The following is a 16,934-nucleotide window of genomic DNA, read 5'->3' on the forward strand; positions in this document are numbered from 1 at the left end:
AGCAGTGGATAAACAATCAAACGTTATTTTATAGAATTCTATTTGATGAGAAAATAAGGTTTGAAATATTGGCATATGTGCGAATATGAGACAGCGCAGTTGAAATGTTATGCTCAGTACCAAGAAACACAACCATTTATTGCTTCATTAATCCAGCTTAAAGCTCTGCATTTATTGTCGCAAAGAATATGCTGTCCCAATGTTCGTGAAACGATATCATGATCATCACTTTCATGTAAATTAGTATCATAGATCAAGGCAATGAAGTGCAATAGCTCGGATAAGAACATTTCCACGTGCGCATAACTAAACAGAAAAATCTCCAAAGTGAATTGGCCGGCCAAGCAAACAGCAACATGCAAGTTAAACCAAAATGAAATCAAATACAAACTAATCTATTGTGGATATTAATTAAAGACATACAATATGGAATGTTCCAACTTGAGAATTCTGCCCATCAAATTAATTTCGTTCCAACAGATTATCCACAGGAGATTTATTTGTCTGAATTTCCATATCTGCTGCATTCATCTTTTGATTTTCAGTATCAGAGCAATGTAAAGCATAAATAACACATGTGGAGAAAAATGAAATAAGCTTCTATCGAAAAAAATCAAGAAATGGCAGTCCTCACTACTCCATTACATATCACTGAACATCTTCATATTCAGGTGAGAATTCAGAATCACTTGAATTTGATGAACCTAACAAGAGAAAAGATAGACATGTTGATTTAAAGAATGTCAAGATAGCCATCAAATTAATAGGTTTTCTTTTTCACTGAATCTCTTTTCGAATCTGTCACATGACCAACTGACACACAAAAAATCCACGTTATAATTTTTGACATCAATTCAACCGTTACGCATTTCAGAAAACTGAAGTTATTTGGGGAATTCAATTTCCCAATATTAATTGGAATAAACAAACTATGAAAGGCTTGGAGGGGAGCGGCGGGGGACTCTTGAAGTGCATTCAGCAGAGCATTTTGATGCAGTACGTAGAAATTTCAAGTACAAATGGGGTGGTACTTGAGCAGATTTTAAAGAATGAAGTCAAGCCAGTGGTAGATTTCTCACTGGTGACATACTTCGGAGACATAAGTCGAAAATGTTCAAATTGATTTAGTATCTCACCTACTTACGTTGGCGCCACAAACAGGTTGCCAATGGACCCTACTCTTTGCCTGCTTACCCTCTTGCCCTTAATGTACTCATAAAGTACCTCCGGATTACCTTTATTTTCCCCTCTAGTTTGTATTCATGCCTGTCATCGCTTTTACTTTTTAAGTGCTGCGCCCTCCCTTGCACTTTCCAAACGCGTGTCGTCCATTCGTTGTGTTGAGTATTCTGGATCTGGCATTAAACTATTTTCCCTTGTCCATTTATGTATACCTGTTTAAAGATGCTTCTCTGGATTTTTTCGCCTGGAAAAGGACAAAAATGTACCGAAAAAAAAACCTCATCTGAATTGAAGGAGGCCAATTTTAATGGGATGAGACAGGATCAGGCCAAAGTAAACTGGGACCAGTTCCTTGTGGAAAGATCCACATCTCATTGTTCTCCGGAGCATTGAACCTGGTGGCTGTGGCTGTGGTGAGTGACTGATTTAAAGTAAAAACCGCTTTTTTCCTGTACTTCCGGTTCTCGGGGCTTGTTAGAGTGTAGGTTACTTCCGTACCGGAAGTTAGGCCAGGGGATTGTCGCTAAGGGGGAGCGGGGGCTATAAAGAAGGGGTAGCAGCATAGAGCCGGCAGCGTCGGGAGCGGGCAGCGGAGTGAGTGGGAACTGAGTGAGAAGGGCTTTGGCTCGCTGGGCTTAGGGGAGAATAGGCTTAGAGAAGGTGAGTGACAGATTTCTACCTTTCGCCGCATACAGGAGGTTGGGACATGGCAGGGAGTATGGGGAGGAATGTAAATTGTGTCAGGTGCCACATGTGGGAGTTCCTGGTGGTGGCACGTGTCCCCAAGGTCCACATATGCAGTAAATGTTTAGAACTGCAGCGAATGAGGGCCCGGGTCAGGCAACTCGAGGGGCTTCTGGAAGATGCGTTTCTAGTCAGGGAGAACGGGGAGATAATGGCTGGGAACCATGAGCAGGAGGAGGTCTCAAGGGCTGAAGAGAAGGGAGGATGGACGACTGTGAGGAGGGGAAAGAGGAAGAAGAAGAGCACTCAGGGTCCCCCGGCCTCCCCAGAGGCCCCCCATGGTTCTTCGATAGGGGCACAGAAAGATAGGCAGGAGGGGGAGACTGACTTAGAGGGACAGAAGGGGGCTGGCAAGGTGATAGTGGTAGGGGACGGGAGGGTCAGAGGTATCGATACGAGGTTCTGTGGACAGAGGCGTGACTCCAGGATGGTGGTCTGCCTCCCTGGAGCAGGGGTAAAGGATGTAACGGACAGGGTAGAGGGAATTTTGAAAGGGGAGGGAGCACAGGCTGAGGTCATAGTACATGTAGGGGAGGGGGACATAGGAAGGAGGAGTAGGGTAGAGGTACGTAGGCAATTTAGGGAGTTGGGGGCCAAACTAAAGAGTAGGACCTCCAGGGCGGCACTTTCTGGGTTGTTGCCCGGTACCAGCAGGGCAAAGAATGACGAGATCATGCAGCTGAATGCGTGGTTGAGGGATTGGTGTAGGGTAGAGGGCTTTACTTTTGTGGATCACTGGGAGGTGTTTAGGAGAGAAGGGCAATTGTACAGGAGGGGTGGGGAGAATTGGAACGGGAGGGGAACTAATGTTTTAGCGGGGAGGTTAGCTGGGGTGTTTACAAAGGGTTTAAACTAATATGGAGGGGGTTGGGGAGGTGGCTGGGAGAGAGTCGGGTGAAAGGAAAAGTATCAGGGAGAAGGAGGTTCCAAGGGACACTTGTGGGTTGAACTGTGTCTGTTTCAATGCTAGGAGTGTGGCAGGGAAAACGGATGAGCTTAGGGCCTTGATGTTTGTGAGGCAGTTAGATGTGGTGGCTGTAACAGAGACGTGGTTAAGGGAAGGGCAGGACTGGCAGCTGAATGTTCCTGGTTACAAGTGTTTTAGGTGTGACAGAGGAGGGTTGAAGAGAGGTGGAGGGGTGGCACTGTTGGTAAAGGAAAACATCACAGTAGTGCAGAGGGAGGACAATATAGAAGAGATAGGGATTGAGTCGCTGTGGGTGGAGTTGAGGAATAAAAAGGGAGAGATTACGTTGCTAGGGGTGTACTATAGGCCACCCAACAGCCCGAGGTCAGTGGAGGAAGGTATTTGCAGGGGCATTTTGGATAGGTGCAGGAAGAATAGGGTGGTTGTAGTGGGTGACTTTAATCTTCCTGGAGTGAATTGGAGGGGGCCTAGAGCTGGGGGTATGGAGGGAGAGGAGTTTGTGAAATGTGTTTTGGAAGGGTCTCTAGAGCAGTATATAACTAGTCCGACTAGGGGAGGGGCTATACTGGATTTAGTGTTGGGTAATGAGCTGGGGCAGGTGGGTGAGGTAGAGGTAGGCGAACATGTGGCTAATAGTGACCACAAGTCCGTCTACTTTAGGATAAAAATGGAAAGGGACGAGTGCCGGCCGAACGGGAGTGTGCTGAACTGGGGAAAGGCGAGCTATAGCAGGATTAGGAGGGAGCTGCAGAACACTGATTGGGAAGGACTGTTAGCTGGCAAGTCCACGGTTGGCAAGTGAGAGGCTTTTAAAGGCAAAATGAAATGGTTGCAGGGGAGGTATGTTCCGGTTAAGCGGAAGGATGGGAAAGGTAGGATTAGAGAGCCGTGGATTACAGGGGGTATTGAAGACTTGGTCAGGAAGAAGAGGGAGGCGTATGTTAGGTCGAAACGACTGGGTACGGAGAGTGCGCTGGAGGAATATAGAGAGAGTAGGAGGGAGCTAAAAAGGGGAATTAGAAGGGAGAAGAGAGGGCATGAAATGGCTTTGGCTGGTAGGATTAAGGAAAATCCAAAGGCATTTTATTCCTATATTAGGAGCAAGAGAGTAGTTAGAGGGAAAATTGGTCCTCTTAGGGACAAAAGTGGAGAGTTGTGTATTGAGTCAGAGGGAATGGGGGGGCTCCTGAATGAATACTTTGTGTCGGTATTCACGAAGGAGAGGGGTTCGGAATCATGTGGTCTGTTAGAGGGAGCTGAGGATCACCTGCAGGAAATATCTATTACGAGGGAGGAAGTGCTAGGGCTTTTAGGTAGCGTAAGGACGGATAAAGCTCCGGGGCCTGATGGTATTTATCCCAGGCTGCTTAGGGAGGTGAAAGATGAAATTGCTGGGCCTCTGGCGCAAATCTTTGTCTCTTCTTTGGACACAGGTGAGGTCCCAGAAGACTGGAGGGTAGCAAATGTGGTACCGCTGTTCAAAAAAGGTAGTAGGGATCACCCTGGAAATTATAGGCCGGTGAGTTTGACATCGGTGGTAGGGAAATTAATGGAAAAAGTACTTAGGGGTAGGATGTATGAGCATTTGGAGCGTTGCGGTCTGATTGGGGATACGCAACATGGCTTTGTTAGAGGGAGGTCTTGCCTTACGAATCTGGTGGAATTCTTTGAGGAGGTGACAAAAACGGTTGACGATGGGCAAGCCGTTGATGTCATCTATATGGATTTCAGTAAGGCGTTTGACAAAGTCCCTCATGGTAGGCTGGTAGAAAAGGTTAAGGCGCATGGGATACGAGGTCAGGTAACTAGGTGGATTGAGAACTGGCTGGGTAATAGGAGACAGAGGGTAGTTGTGGAGGGGACTTTGTCCAGCTGGAGGCCAGTGACCAGTAGTGTGCCGCAGGGCTCAGTACTGGGACCTCTCCTCTTTGTAGTCTACATAAATGACTTGGAAGAGAGCGTAGGTGGTGTGATCAGCAAGTTTGCTGATGACACCAAGATGGCAGGGTTGGCAGGTACCGAAGTGGATTGTCAGGTGATACAACAGGATATAGATAGGTTGGTGCATTGGGCAGATAGGTGGCAGATGGAATTTAATCCTGACAAATGCGAGGTGATACATTTTCGAAGGAATAATGTAGAGAGGAGCTATGTGATTAAAGGTAGACAAATTAGGAGTATAGAAACACAGAGGGACCTGGGAGTGCAGGTTCACAAATCCATGAAGGTTGTGACACAAGTGGAGAATGTTGTCAGGAAGGCTTATGGAATGCTAGCCTTTATAGGAAGAGGCATAGAGTTTAAAAGCTGCCGTCTAATGCTTCAGTTGTATAGAACGTTGGTTAGACCGCATTTGGAGTACTGCGTCCAGTTCTGGTCACCTTACTACCGGAAGGATGTGGAGTCTCTGGAAAGGGTGCAGAGAAGGTTTACCAGGATGTTGCCTGGCATGGAGGGGTTGGGTTACGAGGAAAGGTTGGAGAAACTGGGACTGTTCTCCTTGGAAAGACGGAGATTGAGGGGGGACATGATAGAGGTATATAAGATACTGAAGGGAGTAGACAGGGTCAATAGTGAGAGACTGCTCCCTAGATTGGTTACAAATACAAGAGGACATGATTTAAGGGTGAGGGGGGAGAGGTATAATTTGGATATGAGAGGAAGGTTCTTTACGCAGGGAGTAGTGGGGGTGTGGAACGCGCTACCGAGTGGGGTGGTGGAGGCGGGAACGTTGGACTCGTTTAAGGTTCAGTTAGATAGACACATGAGTGAAACGAGGATGGAGGGTTATGGTAGGGGTTATTAAATAAGGGTTAGAACCTCGGGAGACACCAGAAAGGCAGGCTTGTGATTAACATTTTTGTCTTTTTATTCCGCAGGTGGAGGTCCACCTCGTTGTCAAATGAGGGGCATGCACACGGTGGGTCGTGCGTGGGCTGCTCTTGGAGGTTCCGGGAGTGGCCTAGTACTTCGTGTGGGTGTGTGTGCTTGATCCTGGACCGGTAGACGGGCGCCGCAACAGCTCGGTGACTAGCACTGCTAGCTGTGCAGATACATGGATTTGGGCCTGTGTCTGTGGGAGTTTGTGCATTCTCCCTGTGGTTGCGTGGGTTTCCTCCAGGCGCTCCGGTTTCCTCCCACACCCCAAACATGTGCTCTTAGGCTGATTGGTTTTACCAAATTGACACTATTCTCCCCTGAATCTGGCTAAGTCAGGGGTTCTATTTGTAGATACGCAGGGTAGAATAGGTGTAGGGTGATGCGGCGGCGCGGGCTTGTTGGGCTGAAGGGCCTGTTTCCCGTGCTGGGTTGTTCTTTGTTCTTTGTATCACAGCAGTGGCAGTCATTGGAAAAGGAGACGCAGATAATGCAATGCTAACATGTTCATGGAAAGGTAAAAGATAGGTGAAAAAGTCCAGAGAAGCCTCTTTAAAGCGATATACAACAATGGACAAGGAAAAAATAGCTTAATGCCAAATCGAGGGGACTCAAAGCAATGAATGGGCAACACGGGTTTGGAAAGTTCAGGGGAGGGAGTGTAATTTTTAAAAAAATTAAAAGCAAAGAGGCGCATGAATAAAAGCTGGAGAACAAAATAAAGGTAAATCAGCAGGTGCTTTATAATACATTAAGGACAAGAAGGTAAGCAGGCAAAGGGAAGGGCCAATAATTAATCAAATTGGTAACCTATTTTGTGACGCCAAAGTAAGTACGTGAGGAATTGAATTAATATGTCGCATGTGTGTTCGCTATGGAGGACGCTGCCACTGAATCGCAGGACTAAACGTTTGATACCATTATTCAAGAAGGAAATAAACAAGAAGAAAATAAATAATGACAGGCCAGTGAACCGAACATCAGTTCGACAGAAAATAATTGGAAAAAGTCTGTAGGATAGAATTCATCTCCTATTAATCAAACACAGTCAGAATGGGTTTGGCAGGGAGAGATCATATTTCAGAAATTTGATTGAATGCTTCGAGGAAGTGGCTTAATGTGTAAAGGAGGACACTGCAGCTGATATAGTCAAAATATACTTCAATAAGACATTTGGCAAGATCCAGAATGGGAGTCTGGTCAAGCAGCTAAAAGTCCATGGGACCCAGTGCAGCTTGGAAAATTGGATCCAAAATTGGTTTCGGGGCAGCAGGCAGGGGATGACGGGCGAAAGTTGTTGATGTGACTGGAAGCCACTGGCAAGAGGTGTACCATTTGGGCGATAAGTCAATTACCCTTTCTAATGTACATGATCTGAATATGGGGGTGAGAGGGGGCGGGATATGATCAGTACGTTTGAAGATGACTCGAAAATTGGTGGTATGGTAAATATTGAGGAGGAAAGCCTTCGATTACAAGATGTGGTGACGGGCTGACCTAATGGAGGGGAAAGTGGTAAATGCACTTTAACGCTGAAAAGTGTGAGTTATGCATTCTGGAAGGACGGCTGAGGCAAGTGGTACAAAATGAACGGTCGGACGATTTGAAGCACAAAACACAAGAGGAATCTTAGGCTCCATTTCCAATGATCCGTGAAGGCAGCAGGACATGTATATAATGCGCTAAAAAGCCATCTGCATAATTGCCTTTATTAACCAAGGCATAAAATATAACCGCAGGACGGTTGTGATAAAGCATCAAACACTAAATAAGCTAAAAAAAATGTGTAGTTTTGGGCGCCTCACTACACGAGGAATATAAAAACGGTGCAGAAATCGTTGGACAGTATTTTGCCTCAGCTGGTAGTTTCGGCTACAAATATAGGTTGGCTATATTGGAGTTGCTTACAACAGAGCAGAGAAAACTGAGAGTGGATTTTTTCGATAGGGTAGATAGGGAGAATCGTTTCCCTTAGTTACAGAAGTTCATAACGAGGGGTATCGATTTTAATTCAAGGCTCGCAAATTTCAAGGAGGTTAAAGGCAAAACTTCTTCACCACAAGAAGTATGGGAATCCAGAGCTCACTGCCTGACAGGTTGGTCGAGGAGTGAACACTCACAATATTCAAGAAGGTTTTAGAAGAGCGCCTGAAACGACATATCATGCAAGACAACGGAAGAAGTACTGGAAAATGGAATTAGAGTAGATAGAAGCCTTTACGCCATCACTGATGACATGCGCCGAAAGACCTCTATTTGTGATGTAAAACGCTATGAAGTTGTGAGTCTGACTTTATTTTGCCTGAGGGACATAATTGCTATTTATTGTTCATCCCGCTAAAATGCATTAAGAACATTAGATACAGGCACTTAATAACAAAACAATGGGTTTATTTTACAGGGCAATATAGAGTGCGAGAACTGTTCTGTGGTTATGCAAAATGTATTGTATTTCTCACTGCTGAAGATGTATCAACAATTTCTACACTTTCTGTAAGATGCAATGGTAACAGATTCAATGTGTATGATGCACGGGTGATTTTGTTTTGAAGCCGTTCTCCATTTGTTTCCCAGTTAACAACTAATTAAGAATTACTTAATCCAGTAATATCTAAATATCTCCAACATTAGGTTTATCGGCATCCCGTCATTATGCATGCAGGTACAAGGGTAACAACTGTTCTGAAACCACTTAGGGTCACAGCTAAAGAGTGCAAGAACTCTCAAAGGATGCAATCAAAATGCTTCAATTGGATCTTACCAGTGAAAATTGGCTTACACATTGTGAGTGGAGTTCGCGCTGATAAAATGCGTACGCAGTAAAACCAATCCATTGTTATATTTTTCATGTGTGCAAAGTTGCAATTTGCTTGGCTGTGAGTTTTCTTTCATGTATCCCTCTCTGTGCGCGATAAAGGGAAGTAAAAGTGCGTGAAAAGGTCTCTTATTGTTCTATCTTGTGTATTCGTATCTTCACGCTCATCTGAATCGCTCCCAGTGTAATATTCCAAGTTGCTCAGTGAACAGTTAGACTGGGAATCTATGAAAGATATTTTAATCTGAAAATACCAATGTTATTTAAAGTAAAAAAAATGACACATTTACCTGGACGTGGGCCAAGTTCTTCAACGTCAATCTCTTCATAAACAGGGTCAGGAAATCCAGTGGTAGAATGAGGCCGATTCTTGCGGTCTTTAGCATTAAGAACGAAAGATTATTAATAGCAATCGTCAAGATTTGTACATTGCACATTGATGCCTAGTCTCAATTTTATCGTTCATTGAACCATAGAGTTTTATTTCATAGAAAAATGGCTTTTTGTTTCTGTGCCTTCCGTCCAGCACCGATTAATTTTAACCCCATGTTCAAAGACTTATTCCGTTGCCTTGTATGCCAAGGAATTTCAAGCGCTCATGTAAATGTATTTTAAATGTTATGGGAAAACTTCCATTTCGCCCGATTGCTTTCCAGAAAACATTGTAATTCTCGTGACTCCTCTTAATTTTAACCCCTGCCCCCATCCCTGAAGGGCGTTACAATCTCATGGACTCTCATAAAATCCGACAGTGAAAAACGGGGCTATTCACCCCATCGACGTGTGAAAGAGCTCTCTACCCAGGCCCACTTCTTGGGCCCTGTCCATCGCAATTCCACCCAGCCTATACATCTTTCGACACAAACGGCGATTTAATATGGCCAGTCCAGCTACCATTCACATCTTTGCACTGGCGGGGGGCGGGGGGGGTGTGGGGGGACGGAGGAGGTGGGGTGGGCGGGGGGTGTGGGACACCAGAGCAAACCGAAGCTGACACGGGGAGAATGTGTAAATTCTGCAGACAGCCAAGGCCATAACCTAGTCCCTGGCGCTGGCAGGCGCAGTGCGAACGACTCTGCGAAGTACCTTGATGCAGAATCTTCCTGGATAACATGAATGGCATGTTCGGAGCTCATTTGTGGTGAATGATCAACTCTTGGCATGCTCTTTCAACAAGAACAATGATTAAACAAGCAAAAGGAACCAATGATTTCTGCCCGTATTCATAGAAAACCTACAGTGCAGAAAGAGGCCATTTGGCCCATCGAGTCTGTACCGCCCATAATCCCACTCAGGTCCCAGCTCCATATTCCTACATATTTACCTGCTAATCCCTCTAATCTATACATCTCGGGACTCTATTGGGAATTTTTTTTTAGCATGGCCAATCAACTAACCGGCCCATCCTTGGACTGTGGGAGGAAATCCACACAGACACGAGGAGAATGGGCAAACTTCACACAGACCGAGATCCAAGCCAGCATTCGAACGCAGGTCGCTGGAGCTGTGAAGCAGCGGTGCTAACCCCTGTGCTACCGTGCCGCTCCTCACTTTGGAATACGAGGGTCTGTCTTTTGTTTTGGAAGTGACTGACTATGCTCCGCGTGATCTTTTGGCCTATGCATACCTAGAATACCCTTGCATCCCGTTCTCGATCAGGCGAACGCTGGAGCGTACGTTATTTCGAACTCCTGATCAGTAAGGAATAGCCTTGACAGTCAAGCGCATCCGTGTCAGGGCACTCCATGATCCCATTTCCGGGAAGTTAAGGAAGCTCTGACTTTCTGAGACAAATTAAAGTACATTCTCTTTCAATTGGTGCTAAAGGATTCCCCAGTTACAAACGCTCTGGAAATTTCAAAGCAAAAAGCTTGAGAGGGGACGTAACAATGAGGATCTCCGCTGTTGCCTGCAAAGCACCAGAACGTTTATTTTATTTTCTGGCGCAAAGAGGAAGTGAATCGTCCCTTTCATATTACAGAATATAAGGGCTGGCCCTCGATACCTTATCTTTCACTTTCGCGAACTCACAGATCGTCTGATTTGACAGATTGTCCCATCAAGGTCATCGGTGCAATATTACTTGTTTCATTTATATATATTTGGCTAAATTGGGCTTTCGGCATTTTCTCAGCCCATTCCTCAAACCTTAAATGCTTCTGTCAAAATTAAGAAATCATATAAACTTAACACATTCATCAAATTGAGCAGACCATTTCCGCTCCTCGCTTCCATGTCTCCCGATAACCTAATCCCACTTTCTAGCTCTTGGTCTGTTGCTTGTTCGTTACCTCACTTATGTTTCTTTTTCCAAATGCTTCTGCCACCATTCAGAACAGCCCACATCCCAGCATTACCCTTTGCATGAAATGAATTCTCCTCAATTTTTTCACTAATCCTTCGCCCAATTATTTCACGGTTTTGCCCATGGCTATTAAATTCTCCGCTAAGCGAGAATGATTCCCTACGATTCACTCACTGTATCAGTACTGTATCAGTCACTTTCACATTTGCGTCAACTTAATCTTTTTAGACCTCCATTTGCATCAGAAAGCAATTCAAACCGACCCTGTATTTCCTCCAATACAATCACTTCTTTCCTAATATCGGTCATCGAAAATATAAATGAACTGTAATATGTGCATAAGTTTAATATTGGCAGTAATAGGACTCGCCATTTAAGATGCAGAATATTAATACAACAATAACCAACCTTGCTGGGAGTTTCTCTGCAATTGTGCGACTAAAGCAATTGACACGACAATGAAAAGAACAACAAACATGCAAGGAATGATGAAAAGGGAGAGGCTCTGCTTGCTCAAAGGCTCTGCGTTCAGCTGATGGTCTGGAAGGAAAAACAGTTATTATTAACACTCGGAAAATATTTCCTCGCATTTCATTCTCTCACTAATGAAATCGCATGATTAAACAGAAATGTCTTTCGGTTAAACAGAAAGAAACACATTCTCACAAGTTCTCTGTAACTTTCGTCATTGATATTCATTTAAGCGACGACAAAATATGTCAGTTAAGAGTTCAGTCTGCATCTGAAACTCTCGACCTTTGTATGTTACGCGACCTCAAAATGGGACCAATCCTTAGTTGTGCTGACTGTATAGAAATAAGATACCACATAATTAAAAAGTAGCTACAAGACTCGAGAACCAATGCTTCAGATCTAATTTCTATCATCCTGTCACACCCGGTCCTGAATGATGTTGGTCAATGAAGCAACTCGGCGGAAGAGCAGGATCCATTCTTAGCTACGTTCTGGATGAGCCCAGCACTTCCGTGCAAACGAAAGCCCTGAAGTATTCACAATACCCTTCGCCGAAAAGTTCCGAGTGGACGTCTCAGCCTGACAGACGCCATTCTTCAGCAAATACGAGTTAGTCCATGTGATATCAAGAAATGGCTGCAGGCGTTGGATACTGCAAGAAATATGGTCCCGGAACATCTCTAGGTATAATACTGAAGATCTTTATTTCAGAACCTTCCATGCCAGTATTCAAGCTGCTCCACAAGACTCGCACCGACCCAGCAATGTAGAACGTTCCTAGCTATGCCCTATACACCATAACTAGGACCAATCCAATCTCGTCAGTCGACTCGATCATGACGAAAGTGATGGAAGAAGACGACACAGCACTACTAAGTAGCACTTATTGAACAATAACCTCACTTATTGAGCAATAACCTCACTTCCTGACATCAGTGCAATCTTTTTTTTCAAATATGGATATAACTGAGCCCCACATGGGAGGTGAAGGTGACTGTCCTTGACCACAACAAAGCGGATGACCGAATGAGATGTCAGGAAGTCCGAGCAAAACTGGATTCGACAGGAATCGAAGTGAAAATCCTGGTTCGAGTCATTGATGGTTCAAAGGATAATGGTTGTAGTTTTGAAGATCAATCATCTCAGATTCAGGGCATCACTGCAGGGGTTCTTCAGGGCAATGTCCAAGCCCCATCCACCTCCAGCAGCTTCATCATTGACGTTCCCTTCCCTCATATGGTCAGAACTGTGAATTTTCATTGACGATTGTCTATTTTGCAACTCCACATATCCCGAAATATTTGAAATACAAATACAGTGAAACCTCGACAATGTCCAGGCTTGAGCCCATATGTGCAACAGGAAATAATCATCTCCAAAGAGACAAAATCTGTCAATTACATTTTGACATTCAATCGCATTACCCTTGCTGAATCAGACCCCATTAGCATCCTCAGAATTATACTTGACCAGAAACTGAACTTGACTGGCTATATCAATTATATATCTATAACAAGTTGCCAACGGTCAGAAATCCTATTGGAATCAATCAACTCACCAGCTAACTCCCCGAGACATGTCCACCAATCATAGGACGTACTGCATGACTGCAGCGTCAACAATGCTCAAGAACCTCAGCACAATCTAAGAGGACAGACGCGTTTTGGAAATTGTTCCAAAATATTCATTGCCTTCGCAAAAGTCAATGGTAATATAATAGAAATCTACAAGATGAAAAAGAAACTGAGCAAGACTCTTTGGGTAGCACCTTGAGCCTTACAACTGCTATTATTGAGAAGGGCAAGCGCAGCGTGTCAGGATCTTCACCTGCACCCGTCCCAGTCTCTCACCACCCTGACTTGGAAGTACATCGCTCTTCCATCACAGCTGCTGGGTCAAAATCAAAGGCCTCCCTCGGTAACGCCACTGTTGAATTGCATCAGCCCAGGACGGCAGCTGACCACCAACTTCCAAAGAGCAATAAGGAATTGGAAATGAATCGTGGCCTTCCGACCGACGCCCATTTCACGTATATGACTGAAAAGAATGACTCCAGGTCTCTGAACAGCTCCTGTAATCATCTTATTTACATGGGTGGTTCTATTCAGTTTGATGGCAACATTTTGTCCGAAAATGTGGCTGTTGGGGAGTCGGCAATATGAATAACGTTGAACGTACCGGGAAGATGGTTAGATTTACTCTTCCAGTCGATGGTAATTGACTGGCTGCATATGGTGGAAATGGTATTTTCTTCCTATCAGCTCAACCCTGAGTAACAGGAACTGCTTTGACGATGTGCTGACCCTTGTACAGACTTCAGAGACCTTGCTCCTTGACGTCGCTGTGACTGAAGGGGCTAATTGATGAATGGGGAGGCTGCGGCTTAGCGATATTATCACTAGATTAGAGATCTAGAATAATGCTCTGAGAAAGCTGAAATCTGAAACAAAAGCAAAAAAACGCTGGGAAATCTCGCAAAGTCTAGTCCCATTCAGCTTGATGTGGAGTAAGTATGACCCAAACTGAGGATCACTGAGCAATGTAAAAATAGTTGCAGCCGAGGCGGTATGATTCACATACATCATGAAGGACTGATGTAAGTACTTGAGGACATTAGTTGCTGAATCATGAGAACTAAACAAGAGTGAGCGAAAATGTTCTTCACACCCATGCACAAGAATCATTACACTTAGTGACCAGGTGAAAAATCTAATGATCGATGATCGTGACTGGGAAGGTTTGGGTCGCACGAGCCTTGATATTTTACGTGTTGTACTTTTTTCATCAGATGACATCCCCGAAGAAGACTCATTCTTTCAGAAGGTTGAAACTTCCAGCATAAGTTCATCTCCCAGTCAAATAGCTTATCAACAAAGCAAGTACACGGGTTGTTTTCCCGAAATATCCGGATATTGAAATGATGCAGTACACTTGTGCAAATAAGCTGGTCCGCTATTTTACGGAACCCAAATCAGAACCAAAAAGCAAGTTAATGTTTTCCCTGGAAGTTGTTGTGTGCCTAGAGATTATAATCAGAACCCTTTGTTGTTGTTTCCCGCCTGAAAACGTAATGTAAATGTCCTTCTGCAAACAACTTTGGACGAGGAATTGGACTATACATATTAGGCTACATGAATAAAAGCTTTTAGACAAAGAGAAATATTTTAACAAGGAAGAGGTTTGACGACTGAATTACCGAGCTCAGAGCCTCGGCTGATGGCCGGACCAAGGGAAGCGTGAGACAAATACAATGGGTGTTGCACAGACGACCGGAACTGGAGAATTATGGAATCAATAAATATCATTAAAACACAAACATGAAATGTGGCGAAGCCATAAAGAGATTTGAAACCAAGAATTAGAGTCGCTAAATAAAGCTTAAATTAACAATTACATACCAGAACATATTACATTGACGTCTTCTTTATGTTCACAGTCATGTTCGCCCCATGATGAAAATTGGCAGTCCCACAGGAATTGTTCACTCCCCTTGCATTTAGCCTCATCGATCCAAATTATGCCGTTCCCTGGGTGGAATAATGCCTTTTCCGGAGTCCACAGTGGCTGGCCACAGTTTAACTGCCTACAGACGACAGCTGCATCATTCCTATCCCAGGAATCATCGCAAACCGTTCCCCACGTACCACTGAACAATATTTCAACTCTTCCAGAGCAATTATTGAATCCTGCAGCAAGGCGCAACTCTGCAGTGAAAGATGTGGGGGGGAAAAAAACGTTCTTTAACTTGCAATTGGAAGCAATTACATTATTGCGACTACCTTGTTCCGAATTCGAACCCACAGTTACTGTTGGACGACATTTATCGTAAAGATCCCGGGAATCTCTCTGAGCAGGGATACTTTGTTGGGACACATATTGTTAAACAAAGTGACCAACACGGATAGAGACAGGTAACATTTCGCACTGATGATTATTGTTGTTTAGCAAAAGATGTTGGACTAGGGGAAAGAGCGCAAATTTATTCTAATTCTGTCTGTTACCAGTCAGCTGAAATCCTGACAAATCTCGAAGAGCAATATACGCTTTACATGTTGTGCGGTAATTCAGAATAGAAAGTTTGACGGTTGTGCACAAAGAGCGTCTTTTATTTTATTCTAAGGCTTTGGGCGTTATTGGATAACCAAGTCTATATTGCCCTTGAGAAGGTGATGACACGACTTCTTTTCGTGCTGCAATCCGCCTGGTGAAGCTACACTCAGAATGCATTTCAGAAAGCATTTCCAGGATTTTGAACCAGCGACAGTGAAGGAATGGCGACATATTTCTAAGTGAGTATAACGGGTAGCATTGTGCTTCGGTACTGAAGAGAGTGAATGTTTATGAATGTGATGTCAATAAAGAGGGCAGTTTTTTTCCTTGATTGTATCAATATTCTTGCGCGTTGTTAGAGCTGCACTCATCCAGGCAACTGGTGAGTATTCATAACTTGTAGATGATGGACTGTGGGTTCGAATTTCAACGTTCCTGCAGACTTTGTGGCAACTGACTGTATGTTCGTTGGGTCTGATTCACAAATTATCCTTGCGAAACATTTGTCCAGGGTGCCAACTTTTCCAACGTTTCCATTGAACATGGGGTAAGCAGTTAATAAAGCATGTTTCCAACCGCCAACAACACCCCATCACTCCCCCACCACCTCCACAAGATTTGATGAATCAGGGACGTAGGGTGTTAAAGGCAGGGGATTACACTTTACTTCTCTAAAGCATTAGTTAGACCTCAGCTGGAGTATTATATTCAGCACGTTTTTAATGTCACATATTAGGTAGGATGTGAACGCATTGTATGGATTGCTGAAGAGTCTTACAAGAATAGTTCCGGGAGCAGGAAATTTGAGCTTAAGCATGAATTGCAGAATTTGGAACTCTTCGCCTTATCGATGAGATGGCGAAGAAAATATTTGACTGAAGTTTTCAAAATCACGAGATGAAAAGATAGAGTTATAGGGAGACCATTCCCCCTCGTTTCAGAATCGAGAACATGAAGGCACCGATTTAAAATTATTTGCAAAAGAGGCAAAGGTGAGTTAAGAAAATAAAACTTTTCACTCAACGTGTGTTTCGAGTCTGAAATGCACTTCCTCTAAAGGTGATGAAGGAAGGTTAAATTCAGACATTTAATAGAGCATTTGATGGTTTCTGGAGGGTAAAGGGGAAAAGGCAGCAGAATAGAACAAAGTCATAATGTTCATTTGTAAAATCTGTGCTGATGCGACGGATCAAATGACCTTCTATATTATAACGATTCTATGATTAGCAAAAGCGAATGAGGAAGTGTTCAGTGATATCTTAGTATCTCTAACTGTCAAAGTAACAGACTCTGGCAATTATGAAACCTGGTGACGGTAAGATAATTCAATTGCTCACTGTGAGGTGTGTCTGATGCTGCAGTTCGAATAGTGGGTGTTGTGACACTACTGTGCCTTTAAGAAATATATTTCTATTTTTTATCTGAGATGTACGTGTAAAATGCAGCCTGATTACGCCATGCTGAGTTGTCTTATTTAGGAATTGCAATTGGTAAAACTAAGCTAATTGAATTGTCAAACTTAAGCTGTACTGATAAAATAAAAATTGTTTTGATAAATA

The 16,934-nt window shown here is 43.9% G+C and overlaps 1 long non-coding RNA gene across 1 annotated transcript; it reads right to left on the reverse strand.

Moving 5' to 3' along the window:
- Positions 1-626: 626 nt before the first annotated feature.
- LOC145341185 (uncharacterized) lies at positions 627-11,375 on the reverse strand. Its single transcript, XR_013886339.1, has 3 exons — positions 11,260-11,375; positions 8,837-8,923; positions 627-704 (listed from the first exon to the last, which is right to left on the reverse strand). It is a non-coding gene; the product is annotated as an uncharacterized LOC145341185 (long non-coding RNA).
- Between the last annotated feature and the right edge of the window lie 5,559 nt (positions 11,376-16,934).

The sequence above is a fragment of the Carcharhinus amblyrhynchos genome, chromosome 3 (assembly GCF_965287045.1).
Source record: "Carcharhinus amblyrhynchos chromosome 3, sCarAmb.v2.hapA, whole genome shotgun sequence".
NCBI lineage: Eukaryota > Metazoa > Chordata > Chondrichthyes > Carcharhiniformes > Carcharhinidae > Carcharhinus > Carcharhinus amblyrhynchos.